The following is a 6,868-nucleotide window of genomic DNA, read 5'->3' on the forward strand; positions in this document are numbered from 1 at the left end:
CCAGTTGGAGTATTGTGTCCAATTCTGGGCGCCGCATTTCAAGAAAGATGTGGAGAAATTGGAAAGGGTCCAGAAAAGAGCAACAAGAATGATCAAAGGACTAGAGAATGTGACCTATGAGGAAAGGCTGAAAGATCTGGGCTTATTTAGTTTGGAAAAAAGATTGAGAGGGGACATGGCAGCGGTTTTCAGGTATCTAAAAGGGTGTCATGAGGAGGAAGGAGAAAACTTGTTCTACTTGGCCTCTGAGGATAGAACAAGGAGCAATGGGCTTAAACTGCAGCCAGGGAGGTTTAGGTTGGACATTAGGAAAAAGTTCCTAACTGTCAGGGTGGTCAAACACTGGAATAAATTGCCTTGGGAGGTTGTGGAATCTCCATCTCTGGAGATATTTAAGAACAGGTTAGATAAATGTCTATCAGGGGTGGTCTAGACAGTACTTGGTCCTGCCACGAGAGCAGAGGGCTGGGCTTGATGACCTCTCACGGTCTCGTCCAGTCCTAGCATTCTATGATTCTATGATAGTAACTTAACATTTCTTGCAGGGACTCTCCTATTGCAACTGTGGTCCCTGCCCGCTTATTAACTAGCTCCCTGCTGGCTTTTGCCAACCTTCAGCCAGCTGCTGCCAGAGTGGTACACCAGGGCGCTCCTGCTGATTGGCACCTCTGATCTGCTCACTGACACTGGGTGACATGGGAGAGAAGAGGAAATACCATTTCTACAGACCATGGACCTTCCCCAGAACAGATGGTGGTCGATAACAACCAGCTGAAAAAGGACCAGTCCTCAACAGGTGAGAGGTTTATTTTGTTTTGTTTTAGTAGACGCTGCCTTCAACTTTTGAAAGAAACTTACTTAGAAAGGCAGGTGGGCAGTTCAAGTACCTGAAAAGACCACAGATGTAAAGCTCAAGGACTTTGTACTTGACTTCTCCTTGAAAGCAAAAGTGAATCTACAATGAGCTAGTCTATGCATTTTTTTTAAAAAAAATCTTTTTCTTGAAATATTTTGGAAAATTGCCACAGATAAAAAGAACAAGCTGCATAATTATGAAAGGTCAAGAGAGGGAAAGAGGAGTACTGAATACTAATAACGAGTCCTCAGTTAAAGAGGTCGCCAGAAATAGTCGTAGAAACAGAGTAAGTTAATCCCTATAGATCAGCACCAGATAACTCAAAATCCAAGAACTCTAGAAAGGACAGATATGGTATCCTCTGACCATAAGGAAAGCCTAGTTGAGTAGTGGTTTGTCCTGGAATCATGAGAAGTAATTTATATTCTCTTTCATATAAATAACCACACTTTCTTTATATCCTATTAAACATTGGGCCTTGACAGCTAGTCTGTGCATACATTTGTCAAAAAGTTCATAAGTCTGGAGTTTGCTATGCACCTTCCCTTTGCTCCTGCATTAGAGGGTATAATATCACCCAATTTATCTGCGCTGTAAATTATACTTAAATTTTTTAAACCCATTTCTTATGCATTCTACAGCCTTGTTTATTTTCTGATCACTGCTGCATACATTCCTTCCATTGTTCATTACTTGCTTTTAACACTTTTTTTTTAATGCATCATTGTACTGTTTCCACTTAGCAGGTTCTTTTAGATTCCTCAGTGTTTCTTAGGCTTGACTATCCTAACGAGGGTCATCTGCAAGCTGACTTGTCCAGATCAGTAATATACTTACCAACCCCAGCACAAAATTTGTTGCCATGGTAAAACTTGATTGTTTATTCCCGCTTTCCTAGGCATCTTTTATGCTAGTTATTTTTTCCCCCAAGAAAGAGCGTTTATTGTTAGTTACATTCAATCATCTTTGCATCCGTCTATAACTCAAAACACCTCAAAAGTCTCCAATGACATTTAGGCCATCTGGAAATAAACACATTAATAATGAAAGAGCTTATTGTTTATCTGTGGTAGCAAATACAGTCTCTTTGGGCTTTCCAGGGACTGAATGGTCCTTGTTCTATCAAGCTCACTTTAAGGGCAGGCAGACAGGTACACAGATAAAGAGCAAGGAGAACAGAAACCTCCATCCCAAGATGTATTAGATCTAAGTTCTCCTTCTGATTTTAATTAGGAGTTAAAATAGAGGCAAGAAAATAATGAGGGCAAGGGCACCATTTTGGGAGACCCGGGAGCAGCTGTGCGTACTGGGATTTTGCTTGCTCTTCTTCCTCTTGTCCTGTCAGAGAGTGAGGGCAAGTACAGCCTCTTGCTCCTGGATGGCAAGTGGAGGGGACAGAAGAGTAATTTGCAATCTGCGTACTTTGCCCCGCTCCCTAACAGGGAAATGGGAAGAAGAGCAAGCAGCATCCCAGTACGCACAGCTGCTGCCCCCCACCCCACCCCAAAACGGCACCTTTGCGTAAAGGACCAGTTGTCTAGAATCATGCACAAGAATCAAGGAAGAACTCAATTGCCATGCATATTCATTCCATTCAGTAGAAAAGTGTATTTTTGCTAGAGGACAAAAAGATACTGGTGCACCAGTTGGAATTTTCCTCGAGAGATCTTTTCCTTGTATACTTTCCACGTTTGGTCCCCTGAACGTTCAAAAACAAACCACCCATTTTCAGAATGGAGAGAGGTAAATAGTGCTGTCTCCCAGGGATCTGTACCAGAACTGGTGCTGTTGAACGTATTTATAAACAATCTGGAAAAAAGGGGTAAAAGTGAGGCTGCACATTTGCAAAGATGCAAATTGACGAAAGATAAAGTCCAAAGCTGACAGCAAAGAGTTACAAAAGGGGCTTGCTCATCTAGGCAACAAAATGACAGATGAAATTCAATGTTGATCAAAGCCAAAGTAATGCATATTGGATAACAACCCCAATTATACATACAAAATGATGAGGTCTAAATTAGCTATTACCACTCAAGGAAGACCTTGAAGTCGCTGTGGATAGTCCTCTGAAAATTTCTGCTCACTGTGAGCAGCCGTCAAAAACCAAAACCTGAAGCTAACAATGCTAGCAACTACGAGGAAAGGGACTGATACTAAGATAATATGATAAAAATATTGTAATGCCACTATGTAAATTAATCACATCTTGAATACGCTGTGCAATTCTGGTCACCCCATCCCAAAAGAGAGACATGAATTGGAAAAGGTACAAAGAGCAACAAAAATGATTAGGTGTAGGGAGGTTCCACATGAGGAGAGATTAAAAAGTCTGGGACTTTCCAGCTTGGAAAAGACATGACTGAGGAGAATATGAAGGAAGTCTATAAAATCATGAATGATGTGCAGAAAGTGAATAAGGAAGTGTTATTTACCCCTTTATGTAACACAAGAACCAAGGTTCACTCAATGAAATTAAATAGGCAGCTGGTTTAACACAATCAAAGGATGTACTTCTTCACACAAAGCATTATCAACCTGTGGAACTCATTGCCAGGGGATGCTGAAGGCCAAAACGATAACCAGATACAAAAACAAAAGATCCTAAAGGATAACCCTATCAGCCAAGGTAGTCAGGGATACAACCACATGCTCTGGGTGTTCTTAGCCTTTCCAGAAGCTGGGAGCATAGGGAGCACTGGATTGCCTGTTCTGTTCATTCCTTCTAGAGCACCTGGTGTTGGCGACTGTGGAAAAATAGAACACTGAGCTAGATGAACAATTGATCTGATGTACTATGGCCATTACTATGTTTTGTTCAAGTAGATACAGCATAGATTCAAGGGACAGAGAGGGAAATACGCAGAACATTACTCACCGGTGTATTTATACCAGTAAAGAAGTTATTGCAAAATGCAAAATAACGCAAGTCCACAGCTCACATACCTAAGCAGAACTATATGACTCTCAAGCAATAATGTGCAGATATGGGCTTCTAGGTAAGTGATTAGGACATTACAAATGTCTAACATGTTTCATGACTACAGGATGTTGTTGCCGAGCCTGTTTAGTCCAGGGCTAGGTGCTAATTTGTCTAATTATTTTTAGTCAGTAGGTGTACCTCTAACACACATGCCCACTCATCAATTTCCACTGATCTTGATAACCTCGGCCATTTCAGCACCAGGAAGCTACAGCACTTTGGATGCCATTCATTTTCCTACAGGTGTGTAATCCGTTCTCAGTAAATGAGAAGGCATACGGCACGGGAATTTCCTGAAATAGCTTAATCTCCAAATGAGTCGGATCATTTATTTTGAAATACTGGGGTATGTTCACAAAAATACCTGCTGACAGAGTTATGGAGGTCAGAGGAAGAGACTGTCCTTTAAATATTTGGGGTCTCCAATCACTGTGATGATGTTTCTTGAAGCCTCCACAGCACAAGCCCTAACAAATATCCCTGCTCTGAATCACATCTGTATGGAAGCGGATCGCAGGGGGGCAGTTAAAGGCAGCATTCTATTTTTTTTTCCCCTCTATGCATGGGTGGAATATATTGTTATGTGCACCACCAAAAGAAACACATGCTGCCCCTTTGGGTGGCCGTGTGTGCCTTGCCATTCAATCGAGTGGCACCGGAATCTCTTCTGGGTGACGGCCCAAGCACTCAGCTTACAGGGAGCACTAGTCAGAGACCCTATACTGCTACGATGAAGCAAACAGTATTTTTAGTCATTCCTTTCGCAAGCTACCTTTGGCATCTGTGCCAGACTGCATCTTATTGCAGTCTATATATGCCGTGGTTTCAGTAGCTACGTCTACACGTGAATGCTACATCGAAATAGCTTATTTCGATGAATAGCGTCTACATGTCCTCCAGGGCTGGTGCCGTCGACGTTGAACGTCGACGTTGGGCAGCCCCACATCGAAGTAGGCGCTGCAGGGGAGCGTCTACATGCCAAAGTGGCCCACATCGAAATAAGGGTGTCAGGATCAGCTGCAGACAGGGTCACAGGGTGGACTAGCACTTCCAGGGCAACAGCTAGCCGCTCCCTTAAAGGGCCCCTCCCAGACACACTCAGCACGCGGTCTGCAGAGCCATAGGCACGCACACCCCGTCGAGGCAGTATGGACCCCCAGCAGCAGCAGCAGCAGCCAGAGGGCCACACAGCTGCCCCTGCAGGAGCAGTGCTCGCCCTTCTCGATGCCATGCAGGAGGGCAGCTGATCACCTTCTAGTCACAGAAGAGGAGCTGCCCCCAGGGGAGGAGGAAGCAGCCGCAGACCCTGCTGTCCTGCGCCCCCCCCGCCACACACGCCGCTGGCTGCGGAGCGACCCCACAAGCACCGACTGGTGGGAGCGGCTGGTGCTCGGAGAGTGGGACGACGACCGCTGGCTCCAGAACTTTCGCATGAGCCGGCAGACATTTCTGGAGCTATGCCAGTGGCTCACCCCCACACTGAGGCACCAGGACACCTTCACGTGGCGTGCCCTCAGCGTTGAGAAACGGGTCGGCATCACTGTCTGGAAGCTGGCCACTCCAGACAGCTACCGAGCCGTGGGCCAGCAGTTTGGCGTCGGCAAGGCCACCGTCGGGGCTGTCCTCATGGAGGTGAGAGGACCCACGGTGGGTGGGGAGGGCAGCCCTGGGGGTGGAGGGCCAGACACACCCTGCACACCCCTCACTGGTGCTCTCCCATGTCCTTCCCCTGCAGGCCATCTGCGCAATCAATGCCCTGCTCCTCCACAGGCTCGTGCGGCTTGGGGACTTGGATGCCACCATCGCGGGGTTTGCCAGCCTGGGCTTCCCAAATTGCTTCGGGGCTCTGGATGGGACCCATATCCCCATCCGTGCCCCGGAGCACAGCGGAGGATGCTTCCTCAATAGGAAGGGATACCGTTCGGTGGCCCTCCAGGCCTTGGTGGACAGCCAGGGCCGCTTCCTGGACATTTATGTTGTCTGGCCTGGCAGGACCCACGATGCCTGGGTGTTCAGGAATTCGGGCCTGTGCCGCCGGCTGGAGGCGGGGACCTACATCCCCCAGCAGGAGATCCCTGTGGGGGACACCACCATGCCCCTCTGTGTCATCGCAGATGCGGCATACCCCCTCCGGCCCTGGCTCATGCACCCTTACACGGGCCATCTGTCTGCCAGCCAGGAGCGCTTCAACCTGCGCCTGAACCACGCGTGCCAGGTGGTCGAGCGCACTTTTGGCCACCTCAAAGGGCATGGGAGGTGTCTCCTCACCCGCCTTGATGCGGGCCCCACCAACATCCCCCAGATTGTGGGCGCGTGCAGCGCACTCCACAACCTGGTCGAGAGCAAGGGGGAGGCATTCTTTCAGGGCTGGGCTGTGGAGGCCGGCAGGGCCGATGTGCAGCCACCCACTGCCCCCAGTCGCCAGGTGGACCCTGAGGGGATCCGGGTCTGGGAGGCCCTGCGGGCCCATTTCTACCAGGCCGCAGGGTGAACACTGGCAGGCCCCCCACTGCACCTCCCCATCCTCCACAACACTCCCTGCCCCCACGCCCACACCACAGAGCACCCAAGAGCACCCCCCTCTTTTCTTGCAAATAAAAATAGACCTGTTGTTTTTGAAACCACAAAACAGTGAATTCTCTTAATATTAATACAAATATAAAATAAATAGTGGAACAAAGGGGGGAACTATTTACATGGGGGGGCAGATATCATAAAAGAACAGGGGTCTAACACAAACTATATACAAAATAATGGCGATATGTACAAAGTGGGGGGGGCACGTCCTGGGCCCTGCACCCCCTACTGTCCAGCGCCTGGGGTTGGCGGGCACGACCCTCGCCTCGGCCTCAGCCCTGGCCAAGGCTGGCTGGGGGCTGGGTGAACCGGCAGATACAGCCGGCGGGTGTCAGCAGGCCCCAGGTCCCCCTTGGCAGATGGCGGTGGGACGGCGGGTGGAGCAGTGGGTGGAGCGGGCAGGGCGGGTGGCACGGCATGGGGGGGCCAGGTAGTCCGCTATGCGCTCAAAAGTG

Source organism: Carettochelys insculpta, chromosome 26, assembly GCF_033958435.1.
Source record: "Carettochelys insculpta isolate YL-2023 chromosome 26, ASM3395843v1, whole genome shotgun sequence".
NCBI lineage: Eukaryota > Metazoa > Chordata > Testudines > Carettochelyidae > Carettochelys > Carettochelys insculpta.